Source organism: Molossus molossus, unplaced genomic scaffold (assembly GCF_014108415.1).
Source record: "Molossus molossus isolate mMolMol1 unplaced genomic scaffold, mMolMol1.p scaffold_m16_p_4, whole genome shotgun sequence".
In the NCBI taxonomy this organism is placed as follows: Eukaryota; Metazoa; Chordata; class Mammalia; order Chiroptera; family Molossidae; genus Molossus; species Molossus molossus.
This window is the reverse complement of record NW_023425377.1, coordinates 48248504-48257586: the sequence shown is the minus strand read 5'-3', so window position 1 is coordinate 48257586 and position 9083 is coordinate 48248504. Positions and strand designations below refer to the sequence as shown.

Genomic DNA, 9083 nt, shown 5'->3' with positions numbered 1-9083 from the left:
AAATCCCATTTAACACTGCAGCAAAAAAATTAAGATACCTAGGAATAAATTTAACCACAGAAGTAAAGGACCAGTTTGCAGAAAACTATAGGACATTGAAAAAAGAAATAGAGGAAGATATTAAAAAGTGGAAGCATATACCTTGTTCATGGATTGGAAGAATTAATATCATTAAAATGTCCATACTACCCAAAGCAATCTATAGATTCAATGCAACCCCTATTAAAATACCAACAACAATAATTTCTAGTCAAGATGGCGGCACTCGCCTCCTCACACAACCACATAAAAATTACAACTAAACTACAACACAACCATCATTCATAACAGCCTGAAATCGAGCTAAATGGAAGTCCTACAACTATGAAATTAAAGAAGCCGCCACATTCAGACTAGTAGGAGGGGTGGAGGTGTGGACAGGCTGGTCCTATACCCACGTGTGGCAGATAAAAATCAGGAGGGACACCTCGGCTGGGAGGGTCCTCCCTGAGGAGTGAGGGGTCCTTGTTCCACACCAGGCACCCTGCTCAGGGTTCCAATGCCAGGAAAAGAAGTCCCCATAACTTCTGTCTGAAAAAGCTAGTGGGAAGAGAGAGACTGAGGCTGCTGGGACCCCAGGCAGCTCCTCATAAAGGGCCCATGCACAGACATACTCAGACTAGCTCCCTCTAAATTCAGAGGGGAGGTAGCTTGAGGGGCGCCAGAGACATACAGGGAAGAACTGAGCTGTTTGGCCTCAGGACAGGGGTTGTTGAGGTGGCTTACTCCTGGACAGACATGCTGTCAGAGGTTGATGTTGCTATGGTGAGCCCTTCCCTGGGGCAGCAGACAGCCCCGCCATATCTGGGACTCCAGGTACCTGGCTCACGTGGTTTGCTCCACCCCGGTGATTCCCTATGGCCCTGCCCCACCCAACTTTCAGGCCCACTCAAGCTGTGTCCAAAGGCTTTATCATAGGATTGGCCTGTCTTGGATCCTGCTTTAGAGTTTCCTAAAATCTCTCAAACAAGCAGCCTCTGTTCTCAGCAAGCCTCATAGCTCTCGTTAAATGGCCCCAGGCCTGGCACTAGAAGCAGCCACCTGAATATCACTGTTTAGATTATGCTGGGTGGCCCTAGATAGAACACAGGCAGCAGCTGACCTTGCCCCAGAGTCAGCACACCCAGTAGACAGCTTCAGACCATGTCAAAACACCACCACCCAACCAACTTCTCAAGTGACAAACTCAATGAGCAGACTCAGTGGGTACCAGAGCCCTGATGAAGTAAGTCTTGCTCTGTGTGGTTGGCCCCACACAGCTGATCCTCCAAGGTAGACAGAGGCCAGTGGTCAGTGGGAACAGCCAGTCCTTGCAGCTGATCAGCCTGAGTAAATCCCTCCCATTGATGTACCAACAGCAGTCAAACTCAATTACAGACTTCCTGTCAAGATGGTGGTGTAGGTAAAGGCAGTATCGCATCCTCCCACAACCACATCAAAATTACAACTAAACTATAGAACAACCATCATTCAAAATCACCTGAAATCAAGCTGAATGGAAGTTCTACAGCTACAAAATTAAAGAAGTCACACCGAGACTGCAATTAAGACTCAATTATAGCCCTGGTCAGTTTTGCTCAGAGGTTAGAGCATCGACCTGTGGTCCAGAGAGACCCAGGTTTGGTTGCCCCTACGGGCGTGTACTTCTGTTGCAATTTGTCCCCAGCCCTGGTTGGTCGTGTGGGTGGCAGCCACTTGATGTGTCTCTTTCACATCAATGTTTCTCTCTCTCCTCTCTCTCCCTCCCACTCTATCTGAACAAAAAATGGAAAAATGTCCTCAGGTGAGGATAAAAAAAAAAAGGACTCAATTACAACAGAAGGGTATAAAGTCCACACAAGGGGTGCACCCAGCTGGGGTGATCAGGGAGGCTGTGCCACTGGACCCTACAGGACACCTACTAAAATAGGCCCCCCTAGAAAGCCCAGAAGACATAGTAACTCTACCCAATACATAGAAACAAACACAGGGAGGCAGCCAAAATGAGCAGACAAAAAAACATGTCTGAAATGAAAGAACAGAACAAAACTCCAGGAAAAGAACTAAAGGAAATGGAGATATGCAATCTAACACATGCAGAGTTCAAAACACTGCTTATAAGGGTGCTCAATTAACTTAGTCAGAACTTCAGTGAACCTAATAAGGGCCTCAAGAGCATAAAAAAGGACCAGTCAAAAATGAAGGAGACACTAACTGCAGTAAAGAATAATTTACAGGAGTCAGAGCTTGGGCTGCGGGAGAAGAGGCAGTGGCCAGGCAGGCCAGGTTCGTGAAGCCACAAGGTGCGCTGCGGCCCCCAGGCACTCAGCACGTGCTGGCCGTGCTGCCATGATGCCCAAGAGGAAGGTTAGCTCCACTGAGGGGGCGGCGGGGCAGCGAAAGAGGAGCCCAAGAGGAGGTCAGTGAGGTTGTCAGCCAAACCTACTCCTGCAAAAATGGAAACGAAGCCAAAAAAAAAGGTGGTGGGAAAGGATAAATCGGCAGACAAGAAAGTGCAAACGAAAGGGAAAAGGGGAGCAATGGGAAAGCAGGCCGAAGTGGCTGACCAGGAACCTAAAGAAGATCTACCCACGGAAAATGGAGAATCTAAAAACGAGGAGAGTCCAGCCTCAGATGAAGTAGGAGAGAAAGAAGCCAAGTCTGATTAATATCATATGCCATGTCTTATCAGTGGTCCCTATCTCCCTTCTTGTACAATCCAGAGGGATATTTTTATCAACTATTTTGTAAATGCAAGTTTTTTAGTAGCTCTAGAAACATTTTTAAGAAGGAGGGAATTCCACCTTATTCCATTTTTTTAAGTGTAAATGCTTTTTTTTTAAAGGTGAAATCATTTGCTGGTTGTTTATTTTTTTTGGTACAACCAGAAAATAGTGGGATATTGAATATGGGAGGCTTTGATTGTCTTGGATGTTAGCTTAACATTCCATAGATGGGGGAGGTTTTTATATCCTGTAATACAAAGCACACTAAATGGCAGTTTGGAGTCAGTTGCATTTAATATGTCTTGAACATTTTAAATTACTTCTATTCCCATGTTTTTGGTATAATTGTTTCCTAAAGAAACAACTCCTTGATCTTGCTCTCCCTGTCAGAAGTCCATGCACTCTGTAACATCTTTGGTGTGGTAGTCCAGTTTTCCTAGCAACTTTGTTAATGTGCTGTGAAAGATTGAAAATTTGATTATGTAGTATATATGACATTAAATTGTGAATTAGTGGAACTTTGATGTAACAGCGTATCAACATTTGAAGATATTGGTACTTTATACTCTTGCGGAAAATTAGCCTCCAAATTTTAAGCTGGAAAGTCACTGGAATAACAGTTTAGAAAAGAATCACAACTACGTGACTTTACCCATACATTTTTGGTACGTATGTTAAGAATTGTATACAAATTGAAATGTCTGTGTACTTATCCTCAAAACAAACAATAAAATCTCAATTATGAAAGAAAAAAAAAGAATAATTTACAGGATTCAGTAGTAGAGTACATAAAGCCAAGAAGCAAACCATTGATTTGGAATATAAGAAAGCAAAAAACACCCAATCAAAAAGAAAAAAGAAAAAAGAATTCAAAATAATGAAGATAGTATAAGGAGCCTCTGGGACAACTTCATGTGTGCCAACATGCACATCAAGGGGGTGCCAGAAGAAGAGGGAGAGCAAGAAATTGAAAATTTATTTGAAAAAATAATGACAGAAAACTTCCTTAACTTGGTGAAGGAAACAGACATATAAGTCCAGAAAGCACAGAGAGTCCCAAACAAGATGAAACCCAAGCAGCCCACACCAAGACACATCATCATCAAAATGCAAAAGGTTCAAGACAAAGAGAGAATCTTAAAAGCAGCAAGAGAAAAGCAGTTAGTTACCTACAAGGGAGTTCCCATAAGACTGTCAGTTGATTTCTCAAAAGAAACTTTGCAGGCCAGGGGGGAGTGGCAAGGAATATTCAGAGTGATGAAAAGCAAGAACCTACAACCCAGATTACTCTATCCTGCAAAGCTATCATTTAGGATCGATGGGCATATAAAGAGTTTCCCAGACAAGAAAAAGCTAAAGGAGTTCATCACCACCAAACCTTTATTTATTTATTTATTTATTTATTTATTTATTTATTTATTTCTTATTCTCACCCAAAGACATTTTTGCATTTATCTTCAGATAGAGCAGGAGGGAGAGAGGGAGGAAGAGAGAGAGAAACATCAATGTGAGAGACACACATCAACTGGTTGCCACCTGCACAACCCCAACTGGGGCCTGGGACAAACTACAACCACGGAACGTGCCCTTAGCGGGAACCGAACCTGGAACTCTCTGGTCTGTGGGCCAATGCTCTAACCACTGAGAAAAACTGTCCAGGGTTTTAAATCATTATTATATAAAATGTTGAAGGGTCTTCTTGAAGAAAAAGAAGATTAAAAATATGAACAAACAAAAAAAGGCAGTAAATACATATCTATCGACAATTGAATCTACAAACAAAATGAGCAAGCAGAACAGAAACATTCTCATAGATACAGAGAACATTTTGTTGGTTGCCAGATGGGAGGGGGGTTGGGGGAATGGGTGAAAAAGATGAAGAAATTAAGAAGTACAAATTGGTTGTTAGACTGATGAACCTCAAAAGGAAGTGGGGAGGGAGGACAGAATGAGATAAACCAAAGAACTTCTATACATATGTGCATAACCAATGGACACTGACAGTAGTGTGGGGAAGGCAGGAAGTGGGTGGGTTTAGGGAGGAAAGGGTCAATGGGAAAAAAGGGGGGACACCTGTAATATAGTCAACAATAAAGATGAGTTTAGCTTTTTTTTTTTTTGGTGGTGGTACATGCCCCTAGCGGGAACCGAATACGGAACTCTCTGGTCCACAGGCCAATGCTCAACTGCTGAGCCAAACTGGCCAGGGCAATACAAATGAGTTTTAAAAAATAAAATAAAATACCAATGATATATTTTCAGAACTAGACCAAATATTCCAAAAGTTTATATGGAACCAAAAAAAGACCCAAATAGCCACAGGAATCTTGAAAATGAAGAAAAAAGTAGGAGGGATCACAATACTGAATATCAGGTTATACCACAAAGCCATTGTAATCAAAACAGCCTGGTACTGGCACAAGAACAGGCATATAGATCAATGGAACAGAACAGAACAGAGAACCCAGAAATGGACCCAAGACATTATGCTCAATTAATATTTGACAAAAGTGACAAGAGCATACAATGGAGTAAAGACAACCTCTTTAATAAATGGTGTTCGGAAAATTGGACAGGTACATGCAAATAATGAAACTAGACCACCAACTTACACCATACACAAGAAAAAACTCAAAATGAATAAAAGACTTAAATGTGACTCATGAATCCATAAAAATCCTAGAAGAAAATGTAAGCAACAAAATTTCAGACATCATATGCAGCAGAATTTTCACTGATACAATGCCTAATGCAAGAGAAACAGGAAAAAATTAATAATTAGGACTACATCAAACTATGAAGCTTCTGCACAGCAAAAGAAACAACCATTTAAATGGAAAGGGACCCATTATATGGGAGAGCATAATTGCCCACAATACATCAGATAAGGGCTTAATTTCCAAAATGTATAGAGTGCTCATACAACTCAACAAAAGGAAAATAAAAAACCAAATTAAAAAATGGGCAGAGCGCCCTGGCTGGTTTGGCTCAGCGGTTAGAGCGTTGGCCTGCGGTCTGGAGAGACCCGGGTTTGGTTCCCGCTAAGGGCACGTACTTTGGTTGCAGTTTGTCCCCGGCCCTGGTCGGTCGTGTGGGTGGCGGCCACTCGATGTGTCCCTCTCACGTCGATGTTTCTCTCTCTCTCTCTCTCTCTCCCTCCCACTCTATCTGTACAAAAAATTGCAAAAATGTCCTCGGGTGAGGATAAAAAAAAAAAAAAAAAAAAATGGGCAGAGGACCTAAATAGACACTTCTCCAAATGGGACATACAAATGGTCAAGAGACATATGAAGAAATGCTCAGCGTCACTAATCATCAGAGATGTGCAAATTAAAATGACTATGAGGTATCACCTCACACTGGCCAGAATGGTTGCCATCAACAAATCATCAACTAACAAGTGCTGGTGAGGGTGTGGAGAAAAGGGGACATTGCTGGTGGGAATGCAAAGTGGTGTAGCCACTATGGAAAACAATACGGTGTTTCCTCAAAAAATTAAAAATTGAACTTCCATTTGACCCAGTGATCCCACTTCTAGGAATATATCCTAAGAAGCTTGAAACACCAATCAGAAAGAATATATGTACCCCCATGTTTATAGCAATCGCTATTTACAATCGCTAAGATCTGGAAACAGCCTGTGTCCATCAATAGATGAGTGGATAAAAAAAGCTGTGGTACATATACAATGGAATACTCTGCAACTATAAGAAAGAAAGATCTCTTATCCTTTGAGACGGACCTACATGGAGGGACCTGTAGAATATTATGCTAAGTGAAATAAGCCAAAGAAAGACAAATATCACATGATGTCACTTATTTGTGGAATATAATGAACAAAATAAGCTTATGAACAAAATAGACCCAGAGACATAGAAGTAGGAATCAGATTGAGAAACCTCAGAGAATGGGGGGTGGAGGAGAGGGAAGAGGTAAACCAAAGAACTTATATGCATATAAGTATAACCAATGCACATAGACAACAATGCTGTGCCGGGGGCGGGGTGGCAGGATCAGGAGGAGGGTGTCAATAGGGGAAAAAGGAGAAACATCTTTTAACAAAAATAAATAAATTAAAAATAAAATAAGACAAAGAAATTTAAAAAAAAGAATTTATTTGAGCCAAAACTAATGACATGCTGGGAAGCAAGATCTCAGTGCTATGGAGAATGACATTTTGCAATTTCTTTTATACATTTGGATTAAGAAGGGAAGATTACATGATGGTGGAAAACAGCAAGATTATGTGCTCTCTTGAGGGTGGTTTAACCTTCCAGGGGATTTGAAAAAAAGGCATGCAAATGTATGTTAACCTAGATGCATAGAAACAATGGACAGGGATTGTTTAAGGCAAAAATAAGCCTTGACTAAAGAAGCTATATGCCTGAGCCCCGCCAGTGTGGCTCAGTGGTTGGGCATCGACCCATGAACTAAGAGGTCGCTGGTTTGATTCTGGCACATGCCCAGGTTGTGGGCCAGATCTCCTGGGGGGGGCATGCAGGAGGTGGTCAATCGATGTTCTCTCTCATCGATGTTTCTATCTCTCTGTCTCCCTTCCTCTTTAAAATCAATAAAGAAAAAAGAAAAAGAGAAGTTATATGTCTGGGATGTGACTATCCACTACAACCTGACCAATTGTGAATTTATGATCAGATCACTCTATGAGGTTACTTTCAGTCACTAGACTTGTCAGGTTTATTATAGAACCCGGATTTTGTTCACACTTTTTCTATGGTAATTGAAGGATAGCAAGCACTTCTGTGGAGGAAGTGTCGGGAACAAGTGTCTGTGGCTAAGGAAGGTTGAGCACGGTGGGGCAAAGGAAGATTTCCTAGTGAGCTCGGAGTCCTGAAAGTGGGAAACGTCGGTGGGAGAAGTGGACACAGGCGGCACATTGGAGCATTCCCAGAAAGGCCTCTTGAAATAGGTGTCAGGAGCCTTTGAGGTGTTGAGAGAGGGAACTGTGAAGAAGCTGGTACACAGGCCCTGTGAGGTGGTTCAGGCAAGGACGCTGGGTTAGAGGAGCCTCAGTGAACAGAAACTGGCCACAGGGGGCATGGGTGCTTGGGAGAGGAAGAGATATGTGTTGTTCATGAGATGATTTGAAAGAAGAATTGACTTGTTTTGGCAAGAAATTACATGTGGAGGAAAGGGAGGGTATTAAAGATAAATTCTATGAAATCTCAGATTCAGTTCCTCCCTTTTCTGTTATAAACTCTGTGATTGTTCCCAGATCTTCTGACCTCTAGGCCAGTGTGCAGGAGGGAAAGAAATCACAAGATACACTGGAGCCCAGAAATGTCAAAGACAGAGGTGGGGAGGGCAAGAGGGTCCTGGTTGGATGGAATACCTAGAAAGTGGCTGCACACCACAGAAGGGCAGCTGCAGGTGGGAGGCTGACAAATCCTGGCATCTAGGCAGGAAGCTTGTCTCCCACCTATACCAGGGTCTTCTCTGAAATGGGTGGGGGGGGTGCAGAGTGCAGGGGGCTAGGGTTGAGAATAGCTTGGCCTTTTCTCTCTCGCAGATATGTCATTCAAAAAACCAAAGCTCAGCCAGGCTGGCATGGCTCAGTGGATTGAGCATCCTCCCATGGACTGAGAGGTCCCAGTTCGATTCCTGATTCCCGGTCAGGGCATACGCCTGGATTTCAGACTTGATCCCCAGTGGGAAGTGTACAGGAGGCGGCCGATCGATGCTTCTCTCTCATATTGATGTTTCTATCTCTCTCTCCCTTCCTCTCTCTCTAAAAAAAAACAAAACAAAAAACATATTTTAAAAAAACAAACAGAGCTCAGGTTCCCAGCCCCCACTAGCCTGGAGTAGGCTACCTGTCCCCCAACTCCTACACAGGCTCCAGACTCCAGGCTGCTAAGAGCACTCCCCTCCCCTTCCCAGAAGTTGGGGAGCTGACCTGGCAGATGCTCCCTCCTGCCTGGTTTCTCTGAGTCCTTTGAGGCTGTCCTTAGAGATTGCAAAACTGAGGAGACCAACTGCCCCAGGGGAGAGGCAGTTTTCCTCCTCCCCAGCTTCCAGGCACCCGGCACCCTCATGACTTCCAATGTATATTCTCAAGTATAAACCTTAGGACATAAACCATAGAGCATTACATTGAACCCTTGGGTGCTCTCAGTCCATCCTCCTCTGATAGGAAAGTTGAGGTCTAGAGAGGGGACATGACCTGTTCCCCCAAAACACATTTCAGAGCTAGTTCCTGACAGGGCTGGACCTGGGGGCTGGTCCCTTGTCACTCTGTTTGGCAGCACTCCTCTCCGTGCCAGCTACCTCTTGTTCTCACCTCTGAACCCTTGGCCTTTGCCTCCTATCTGCCTTTCTTTT

The 9083-nt window shown here is 43.3% G+C and overlaps 1 pseudogene; it reads left to right on the top strand.

The window, feature by feature from the left end:
• Positions 1-2370: 2370 nt before the first annotated feature.
• Positions 2371-2687, top strand: LOC118616508 (annotated as a pseudogene).
• Positions 2688-9083: the final 6396 nt, after the last annotated feature.